This window comes from Hyposmocoma kahamanoa, unplaced genomic scaffold, assembly GCF_003589595.1.
Source record: "Hyposmocoma kahamanoa isolate Upper Pololo Valley unplaced genomic scaffold, ASM358959v1 91, whole genome shotgun sequence".
In the NCBI taxonomy this organism is placed as follows: Eukaryota; Metazoa; Arthropoda; class Insecta; order Lepidoptera; family Cosmopterigidae; genus Hyposmocoma; species Hyposmocoma kahamanoa.
In genome coordinates, this window is record NW_020654684.1 from 529,085 (window position 1) to 541,159 (window position 12,075).

The 12,075-nt window shown below is 35.3% G+C and overlaps 1 non-coding gene across 1 annotated transcript; it reads right to left on the reverse strand.

Moving 5' to 3' along the window:
* Nucleotides 1-519: 519 nt before the first annotated feature.
* On the reverse strand, nt 520-658 carry LOC113236349. The gene has a single exon (XR_003310946.1). It is a non-coding gene; the product is annotated as a U4 spliceosomal RNA (small nuclear RNA).
* Between the last annotated feature and the right edge of the window lie 11,417 nt (nt 659-12,075).

The following is a 12,075-nucleotide window of genomic DNA, read 5'->3' on the forward strand; positions in this document are numbered from 1 at the left end:
CATGGGACCTGTAAAAGGCCCGAAACGTCGGTTTGTGTGAAAAAACAAATATACGCGATTTAAATCCCGAAAAATAGTTTAATTTCTCACGCTTAGTATTTAAGTAGAGAGTGGGCGAGAAACATTCAACCGTGACCATGGGACTTGTAAAAGGCTTTAAACGTTGGTTTGCGTGAAAAAACAAATATACGCGATTTAAATCCGGAAAAATAGTTTAATTTCTCACGTTTAGTATTTAAGTAGAGAGTGTTTTGTAGCGTTGTACCTGTTTTTTATATACCTTTTCTTGTTACAGCCTTTTCCTTTTAATTATGGAATAAATTGTTGTTTACTGAAGTATCCTATTTTTAGTCACGGCACATTACTGGTTTACAACCACTTCATGGTTAGCCACTGGCAAGCATTCTTAACTTTTAGCAGAATACGAATACCAAACGACGTGTGACAAATGTACAAAATCCTGCCATTGGCACCCTATCCATGCACAGCGTTAGCACCGCTTAATTACTAGTTTCTCAGGTCGAAACGACCTCACAAAAATTGCCATAGCGGACGGTATTTCACGTCCACACGGCGGGGTATTGGTAAAGTTTTCAACTAGCAATAATCGCACCTCGGATTAACCTCATCGGTTACGATATTGCCTCTGCGCAAAGTTGTCTTAGACGATTTCTATGAGACATGTCATGTTTTTCGTGTAACACTTTGATAGCGCGTTCTATCTCGATCGCCACACCATCTATTGACGACGCTCGGAACTAAACTTAACATAAATACAAGATAATATTTTATTTGTAATATTATGTTACATATTTTTATATTAAATGACGATGTATATAAAATAATAAAGAGTAATAAATAAAAGCTATTGTTTAAATGTTTTATCTTTTGGAAATTTAAACAAAATTGTTGCTGTTGTTAGCCATTTTTATTTTAATTCGTTTTTGTAATCTGGTGATTACTTTGAATGCCTTCGTTACTTTTCTTAGCATTATTTTTCAGATAATAATTCATAATATAACTTAAAACGTACAGATTTATGTAGAAGTTGAGAGAAGTCTAACGGAATTAAATATAGTTTCACCAGTTTAACAATGCCCGGCCCAACATTGGGCATCCAATTGTACTTATTTTTTAACGCAACACACTCATAGTCCTGCCCTAGGGAAACATGTGTCGCGGGTGCCATGGACACACACATAGACAACCACAAATTACATCGAACTCACAAGTCAAACAAATGTAGGTCATACACATATTTCTGCCGGCCTGGGAATCGACCCCAGGACCTCTGCGTAGCAGTCCAGCATGATAACCCTTCTATTTCTGCCGCCAAGCAGTAATGTGAGTATTACTGCGTTTTGAAGGGTAAGGATGCTGGTGAAATTGGGACTTGTCAACTTATGTATCAGGGTGACGAGTGCAGTAGCAGATACTTGCGATTTAAAGTTCTGGTGGCACTGCAACTGTTATGGATAGGCTTGTAGCTTACCATCAGGTGCATGACTTGCTCGTTCCGTCACTTGATATTATAAAAAAAAATCACCAGTACCTGTAATTTCACCAGCACCCTTATCCTTCAAAACCAGAACGCAGTCTTAGAATAATAACGCATAGAATGATAGTTTCATATCAAACGAACTGTCACAAGTGAGGCAAAAATCAAATTCATGTAGGCTAGTTTTAGTAGTAGGTTAATTTTCGGTTTTAGTGAATATTTATATAAAAATACAAGTTGAAACGCGTTACTTCCTTGTGAAATGTGATGTTAGTATCTATTTTATGTTTGTCTGACGTATTTTTACACTCATTTACCGCACATTTCGTCATTTTTAGCTAAAATTCTTGATCTGTTCGCGGTGCAAGTTGACCTTGAGCACTGACGGCCCGCCCGCTCGTGTAGGCCCTTTGGGAGCGCTTCAATTTGCCTCACTTAGCGTGTGCGGGCTAAGTTTCTATGTGTTATTATTCTAAGAACGCAGTAATGGTCACACTATTGCTTGGTGGCAGATACAGATAAGGCGGCAGTACTTCTCTGGACGAACATTTTCACAAGGCGCTCTACCGCTACTATATCTATAATGTTACGCGATTATTCCGGTTTTTGTGAAACCATTTTGGTGATTCTTTGTTTTTTGGAAAGAGGGTACCTCCTACTTAAATTGAAGAAAATGTTTCACCTCTAAGGATGGCAAATTAGGGGATGAATCCGGCTTCCAGCACTTTTCGGTAACCGATTTCAGTAAAACTTGGAAAATAGATGTGGGAATGGAACGTTAAGGATGAATGAAAGGGATAACGAGTGATGTTAGCGCAATGTATGAAAGAGACAACATACTATATTTTTTACTTTACGTTGACTGGTGATATAGATCAGAACATGCTGGCGGTTTAAGACGTGAAAAGTACTTTTGACTGTTTTTGGTAAAATAAATTTCAAAAGGACTATCTACAAACGATTGTGTTTGATTCTGCAACCACCGCTTCCCACACAGATGTAATTCTACGAACATTGGATGAATTACCGAATTATGTGACAAGAGTGCGTTGCGGCGCGGAAGCAGATGTAGTTACAAAGATAGAGAAAGGGATGCTTAGATGGTTCGGACATGTAGAGAGAGAGAGAGAAAGAATGAAAGAAGATTGACGAAACAGATTTATAAGGCGAGTGTGAGCGGACAAGTTGGTACGGGCCGACCAAGGCTAATTTACCATGACCAAATTGAGGTCATCTTAAAGAAGGGTCAGGTCAAGAGTATCGTGAAAGACTGTATTCTCTGCTTACCCCGATGGGAAAAAGGCGTATTTCTTCAATATTTCCAGTCTGTCTAGGTTATTGTGACATTTGATACCACTACCGTTCGTAATAATTCGTAATCTTGGTATAATATCATACTTCAAAAGTGTTTCTAAGACGTGAAAGTCATAATAGTTATTTGTTATGCAAGGCTGCAAAGTTGTTGTTTGACGCCAGTTGTAGTGAAACCTTAGCAAGCGAAGGATTCTAGGTTCAAGAGTTTCAAGGCACTAGACGCAAAACAACTTTGCTGCCGAGCGAAACAAACAACTTTTCACCTCACTACAGCGAGGAAAACGGTACCTATATGAAAGAAATTTAGATCCGTTATAAATTTACGCCGCATTTTTTATTCTTCTTCTTTGTACTTACAATTTTATGTGATTAACGAAAGTATTCTACTTCTTCGACAATTTAAAATAATCAAATAAAACAAAATTAGTATTATTGTTGTCAATGTGAAAGCCTTTCCGAGCTAGTGAGGTGAAAAATAATTTACGCTTACATAATTATTTAAAAAAATAAAAACTACTTACGTGAAATAAATTACGTATAGGGGCAGAGACGAACAGTGAGTTTAAACCCAATCAACCCGCTCGAGATTTAATCCATATCTGCCCGTAATCGTGGACGGAAACTGTGAATACGGAAATTTGGTAAAATTATAGAGATTGTAAAAAATCTTTTTTTACACTTAAAAGAGACAACCCCACACAATACCTACCTTGCAATCTTGTGGAATCTCATTAATGAGGATGCACATTAGGAATCGATTTTTACGAAAATCGATTTAAGTGCATACGATGTAACGATTTTTGTACCTATCTATCGATTTATTTGCGATTTTCAAGCGAACCGATTCAATAGAAAGGCAAACCGATTCGTCTAGATCAGAAAGCCATACACATTTTATTAATAATAAAAATCATTGAAATCAGACAAAACACGATTTATAACAATAGTTTAGTGGCAGTAGAGTTAAAGAGTTCGTCCAGGGAAGTACTGCCACCTTACCTGTTTCTGCCGCCAAGCAATAATGTCAGCATTACTGTGTTCCGGTTTTGAAGGGCAAGGGCGCTGGTGAAATTACAGGCACATGCGACTTGTTTACTTATGTCTCAGGGTGACGGGCGCAATGGCAGTGCCCCCAAATCTTGGCGATTTAAAGGTCTTAGGGCCGTATTCTAGAACTCTACTCAATGCTCAAGTCAGGATTTGAGTATGGTTTAAAGCACTCGAAATCATACTCAAGTCCCTGCCATTAGGGTCGTATTTCCAGTGCTTGTGTTTCCAGTGCAATCCTGACTTGAGCATTGAGTAGAGTTCTAGAATACGACCCTTAGTGACACTGCAATTGTTACGGACAGGCGTGTAGCTTACCGTCAGGCACACGACTTGTTTATCTCGTCACTCAATATTATATTAAAAAAATAAGCATAGAAAAGGTCTCGACTAACTTCGTTCAGAGAATCTTTAAACCTAGAAACTTATAATTTTCCAGATGTGGCCTTATTACACCAAGGCTTGAGTGTTCACTATTATATTCATCCATTGGGTGGAATTGTGGCTTGGCCAAGTGTAAATAAAGCGCAACTTCTTCAATTAAACATAAATATTTTTACGTAGCGCGTCTAAATTCGCAAGGCTAGCATACTAGAAGCAGGTGACATGGAAAAAAACAAAACAGAATATCCTTGGAGCCATAAATGCGCCGTAAGTTTCCGTCATTGCCGCAAATAACTGCATCCCTCGGTTCCGAGGTCCTTATCGCGTTCGAATAAAAAGGCAAAATGTGCCATTTTAATGCCTGCCCCTTCCCGAGGCCCTTTGGCCTTAATGTCAAAGAGATGTCCGTGTACAAATACATATCGATATCGAGTTACGGAACGATATATCGTTGTTGATGTTGAACGTGATATCAACTCAGTTAAATTCCAAATACTTATTATGGTCAATTTAATATTGATTCTATAGTAATTCAATAAAACATAATAAATATCGAATAAGAAACTGCTTCGAAGTATTTAATAAAGAATAATTAACAAGTGTGTTTGCATTTATAGAGCACATAATATACTATTATATAAGAATATGAGACGAAATGGTACAAGATTTATTTTTGACGTTCTGCAATTCACTATCCGCTAATAACTACAGTTGACGACCTCTATGGTTGACCTCAGTGGCTTGCACACCGGTTTTTATGTCGCCGCCACCTCTGAGGTCCCGGGTTTGATCCCAGGCCGGTTCCCCGCAGAGGACCTTTTCTTTATTTTTTCCATAACACAAGTGCTTCAGTTACTTACTTTGGGACCTATGTGATGTTGTCTAACATTTATTTTATTGATATAGTTATGTATAATTTCAGGAGGATTAACGCGCACACAGTGAATATTTAGGAGTGGGATTTGTCGGAATTTTTTAAGTATATCGATATTAGTTTGATAGCAACACTATCATCAAACAAGTATAAAGAATTTATGTTGTACGGAGATATGGTTTAATAAAAAGCATGTCTATTGGGTGTATATATATCAGGTTTTACGTTATCATCGGAGTTTTTAGCTTTATTTTTGACAAAACACGCGTCGTTTGTTTGTAAATAGAATATTTGATTAAGATATGTTTGGTTATGAGCGGTGAGAATTTGTTTTAATTCAAAAGCAATGTTTTTTTGGGTTTATTTTGTACGCATTTTTTGTTGAAAGTGAATGGAAAATTGATGATGTTCATTTTAAATACTGGTATGTATAATGCTAAGCTTTTATAATATAAGAATCTATCACCTAAGCTTTTGTTCACACGGCATTGTCCTGCACGTTTTTTAACGGCATTCCATTATAAACCGATGGATAGAGGGGTGGTTACACGATAAATTTTCGTATTCGCGGTATTTACACAGCAGTCGCCCTGAGAGATATTTGCATAGAAGACGCCAACGGCTTTGCCGCCTGAATAACAGAAGGTATTATTGGGTTCATCCAATGAATCAAGAAGCAGTTTTGAAAAACTGTACGAAAATCTGAGAATTAATTCGACTAAAGATATCAATAAATCGTTGTCCACAGAAGATTCGCCGGCCATTTTGTATTAATAAATTTATGTGTGCCGCTTGTTCGGTGACTATTCGATAAAAAAAGGAATGCCTTCGCGTCATGCGAAAGAGATGCTTAAAAATACTACGCGCCACTGCACTGCACACCGAATACGTTAAAGTTCATTCAATTTGCTTGAAAAGTCCGTTGCCTATTCGATAAATGTATGGACCTGTGTGCGTTTTTTTTTCAGGACAAACACCGTGTGAACGGTTCTATATTCAATACTCAATATAATCATTAAAATAATGTTACACATATGAGCCCTGTCTTAGGGATAACAACAAGAGCTTAGATTAGTTAGTTTAATTGTTCACTATCAATATATGTATAATGAAAGCATATCACTGAGCAAATTCCGAGTCAAATAAATTATAATAATATGAATATGATTTATTTATTATGTATTAATTTGTGGTTTATGACATTAATTCTCACCAAGAATTATAAATAACTGACTAACATGATAACACAGAGAGCTAGGACGGTAGTTCAACTATAAAATAATAAAGTTTTACTCGCATGCTATTATAATAACAGACAACACGATCTCAGGTGCTAACTATAAGCTCAACCATGGATGTACTAACAGACTACGCCCACTACTTATACTACATGTGGCTCAGTATATTAATTAAAATTTTATTTCTTTTTATACTTTTACCAAAGACAACAAATAACAAAAAATCTATATCAATACAGGTGGTACGTTTACTTTTCTTTTATTTTAACAAATAAATAAATTATTATTTTTATTTTATGTATTCTTCATTTCCTATATATTTGCTACCCTTAGATATTTGTCACTGTGTTACTCAATATTATGTAATATTTCAGAAGTTTTTAAAATTTTATTAGGGATTGTGTTTCTTTAATATCTTTGGGAAGTTTATTATATAGTTACAATTTATTACAATATATTTATATTTGTCATTAAAGTATTCACATAATTGTAGTAATATTTATTAATTAAGTATAATTTTAATTTATTAAGAAAGAGTGAATCTCTAGATCTAATATATACACCACTATGTATTCGATAAGATTTATACTGCAAAAAAACGTGCAGTACAATGTCGTGTAAACGAAGGGTAAGGCTTCAGGTACACGGCACCGCAGTTACAACAGTGCAATACTGTACGCCTATATGTACATTATCAAAACCGCACAGTAGTGCCGAAGGAGTCTTCATGCGTCTCCACGCTGGACTGTGCATGTTAAACGTTTGCCATTGTTGTGACAGGACTTGCAACTTGAAAATGTTCGCCGATTGTTGTCCAGGGTACAGATTCTCAAATATAACATTACAGTATAAATTGCACTTCATGTCAAAGTATAAGAAATTATATTGAGATCGTCAGACAAAAATGAAAATTATAAGAAAAATACACAATAATTACAAAATTAACAATTAATTATATAATATTGTTGTCATTAAATTACATATCAAATATCATTCTCCATCAAGGATCGGCACACGTCATTATGAGAAGGCTTCTTTCGTTTACCCCATATAAACGATACATACACCATCTACCTGGTTTATGGCTGTTCGTTTCTCTTGAATAAAATAAGAAAAATCTCGACAAGGGCTGTGTCGCTGTGTCGGGGTGCAGGCGTGAATCGTTTACACTGATCGATAAATTTCGTTAAGTTGATAGATTTCTTTTGTTAAGATACGGTTCAACAATACTGTATGTTTCTTTTATTTTGTACTTAAGAATGTAATTTTAATTACATTTGAATCTAATTGAAATTAATTTTTTTTTTGTAAAATTATTCCACTAGTTTGTTATAATTATTAATACAAAAGGTTACCTATCACTAGTCCGAAATGACATTTTCCAGAAATAACGTCTGCTCGAATTTTCATAACCTCGAAAGTAATTTTGAGAGGAAAGTGTTTTTTCTTTTAAACCTAACTTAACCGAACTTAATCGTGTATTTGCGATAAACATCCAACATGTCCTGAACGAACAACGGTTAACATTCGGTATACGGTGTAATGAAAATATTATATATTTCGGAAAAAAATCGAGTTTGTGATAAGTTACCGTGCCAGACACTATGCCAACTAATCCATGGAACGAACCAGTGGACTTCATGATTTTTTCTATGCGCTTGTTATGTCACTGCCGCTGGCTGACTTTGGCTGACGCCTGCAGAGTGACTGTACCGTACTAATCCTAATACTAATATAGTTATAATGTGTGTTATGTTACTAACTTACCAACTTGTATGGACTATGTTGTCTGGAAACAAATAATTTTTACTTTTATTAAATTTATTTTTTATTTGGAGATTCATAAAGATTGAATTAATTTATAATCGGGGTTTATGTGAGATTCATAAATAGAAGTCGCATTCGTCAAGCTTCCACTTTTACAAGGGTTCCTATGGAGTAGTTACCTTCTTACATTCGTTTAGTACAACGATTTTATCCGAAAGTATTTCTTCACTACATAAAAATGACAAAGACATGATGCTGGATGAATATTTCAAAAGGGCATTTAACCCTTCCACACCACTCATGTAACGAGCATTTACAATCGCTTCGACGTTTAAGAAATGGTGTGACTGGATAAGGACTGCTATGGACGAGACAACTTATTGTAAATTTTTTTTTTATTTAGTCACTCCTTTGGCCACAAACTTATGTGATGTTAAGTGACCACCAAAGGTATATGCGTTTGTCTAAAATTAATATTTAGTACTAAAAAGTTTGAAATAAACGTCTAGCGGTTACTAGTAAATCGTTTTATTAGCTGTAGTTACAATTTGAAATTTAAATTAAACTTAATTTGAACCCTTGACTTTCGACCACTAGATAATATTTTAAATTCTTTTATGCTTAGGTATGTTGTACATTAGGTAAACACGAACAGTGTTATGCGATTTCTGCCAGAAAGCCTTTGAGTCGAAAAAATTATAATTCAGCGAAAAAATTGTTATATTTATTTAGAACACAAAAGCGTTAAACATATTTTTACTTTACACTCTTAAACCTAAGGAAACGGATTTGTTGTATGACTTTTCAGACTAAGTTGGATCTTTCATGGGGAGACTTATAAAAAAGCCATGGAAAGCAACTTTCGCCGATCGCCGGTTGTGCGGGTGATGTATATTTATTACATCCATTGTGTGAGAAACGGTTGAGCACCCCTGAATAAGGGGTTACCAACAATCGCTGTTACTCAATAACTGCGAACTTTGTACTTACCCGACTGAGAAATGAGGGTCGCTTTTATCGCTCAAGAAATCGTTGCAACTATTGAACGTTAGCAAATTCGCTCTTATTGTAGGCCCAGGTAAAAATGAATACAATATTTTAAACAGATTCCGTCTTTCACACTCTCTAGTAGTACAGCATTTTCAATCTGCGTGACATGTTTTAGGGTTGTAAAAATAATATCAAAACCAGTAGCAGTAGAGCTTCTTGTGAAAGCGTTTGTCCACCGGGGTAGTACTGCCGCCAAGCAGTAATGCTCACATTACTGCGTGTTCCGGTTTTGAGGGTAAGAAGAGTGCTGGTGAAATTACAGGCACATGGGACTTGTCAATTTATGTCTCAGGGTGACGGGCGCGGTAGTAGCGCCCTTACCACTCGTGCACGGCTTGTTCATCCCGTCTTTTAGTAACATAAAAAAATATATCTAGCTGATTGAAGAATTAATTGACAATGTTGGCTGACGATGTATATAAGAGTGTATATAGATGTGTATATTGTGGCATCGTCGTTGTTTCCAAATTCCCATGACACAAGTGCTTCAGTTACTTACTTTGGGATCAAAGCAAAGTGTGTAATGTTATTTGATATGTAGCACCGCCCTAGGGAAACCCTATATCGCGGTTGCCATGGACACACACATGACAACTCTGCCGTCCACTGACTAAAACGCGGCTAGTGACAAATGGTCAAATAACCGTTTTAAATAGCAATAAATAGAGCACAAAATTTTCTTTTTAAAAACAGTTAATGTTAGTTAACGGAACTTACCCTAACGATGCATAGCTATCATTAATTAAATAATTTCAATATTCTAAAACTGGGTTATGGTTTTTTATGACTTCACTAAAAAATCACGCTTTAGTTAGCGGACATCCCAACTCACGTGAGTGTTTCTCTCGTGAGTTTGGGTGTAATTTGTAGTTGGCCATACAAATATTTCTCCCGATCCGGGAATCGAACCCGAAATCTCTGCGTGACAGACCAGCATTGTAACCGTTCGGCCGCGGAGGTAGTTTGCCGCAAGTATTATACACATTCCGTACAATACTAATTACTACTACCCACGTTGGAGCATAAATTTCTAGGGTAGGCCGATGGGAATTGCATGACATGAACCGTACATGAACCCTTGGCCCCTCCTACTCGATCTGTGCGTATTCCACAGTTGTTTAGCTAAACAAAGAAACAATGTTTCACAATTTCGACCATTGCACTCGTCTCGATCGTTGACGAACCCTCATAGTGGATTTTTCGTTTTGACTGTCGAAACAACATTGTACTGTCATTCTAATAAAAAAAATGAGTCAATGTTTTCTTTCAATATTTTCTTTTTAATCGACTTCAAAAATCAGTCGGAGTAATCGCATAACAAACACATAAAAAATATTGTTAAATTGAAAGAAAGAAAGAAAGAAAGAAAATACTTTTATTTGTTTACCACAATGACACCACAAAAGACAAAAGACAAAAAAAGAGAAATCGGAACAAAACAGAACTAAAACAAAACACGATCAAAACATTCAACGTAAAACAAATATATAATTACGAAACAAAAACACAAACAAACACAAAATAAAAATGTATATACAAAAATTAGATAAAATTAAAACATGAACTATTCACTCAAATAATAAAAAGAAGACTAAATATTGAGATACCTTGTGTGGTGCCAGCCGCGGTAACAAAAGGGTCACAAACTCAGTATTTGCTGGAACGCGTTCCCAGCACTGATTTTCAGTTAAGACCCTAAGTGATGTCACGGAACAACATATGCAAGCATACTTTGGTACTTGAATAGAACAGTAAAATAATTATATATACGTACATATTAAAACTGTAACAGATGTGTATGTGTGTTGTGTATGTTTAAATACTTCCAAATAATTTATGTATAACTATGAAAATACATTATAATAATTAATACGTATACACTATACCTACATCAAGCAACTAATATATTATATAACTAATGTGTATAAAAAGTATAAATAAATAAATACAAATTGAGAACCTCCTCCTTTTATGAAATTGATGAAAAACATTATACTTCGATAATATAAATCTTTCTAAGAAGTATAAACAATAGACAACGCGAATATTCTATTTTTCTAACATGTAATGTCATTGTTTCAACGTCTATGCTTTCTAAGAATCTACAAAAGAGAAGAAACATTCCCAGCGCCGTGGAGTCAACGGACGTGATCTCCCAAGGGATTCGACCAACAACAGCCAAGTTTAATCCTATTTATACGATTGAATCTAGTAAAAAGGTTTTTGAATTTAAAATGCATTTAACAAAAAAAAAATTCAACCAGCTTCAAAAACACAGTCTCTACACTAAATAGCGAAAAAAAAAATAGATATTTAATCCAAACGACAACAATACACGTAATTCTCTTTATTTATTTTTGTCTTATTTCATTTTGTACACAGTAAAATATTTACTTAATAATCAATCAATCTACATTTATGGTTTATTTATGTAATTACAACGAGATATTTCTTGACATATTACATGTATTTAAATTTTTATTGAATTTATATACAATTATTTTTTTTGTGAAATTACGCTACGAGTTTGTTATAATTATTAATACAAAGATCAAATACTTAGAAAAATTTTTAGAACAATTTTGAAAAAATCGAAAAAATAAGGATTCCAACAGACGTCTTCTAACAAACTGTGTCAGAACGAACCAGCCTCACGAATTTTTCCACGTGCTTGTTGTCGTATCTTTGTATTTGGTTTTTCGACGATTTTTTAGCCGTAGCGCCATCTATGAGAAATCTATGAAAGTATTTCGTCAAGTCTAGTTAGATACCTTTACAGTGTTATGGCCAGCTCCAGTCGGCTTGAGTGAGCATGAGACTGGTTTGTGGGTGAGTTCTGGTTGACCCGGTGCTGCGTGTAAAATTTATAAGCGAGTAGAAGGAAGGGCGCCTTGCACACAACA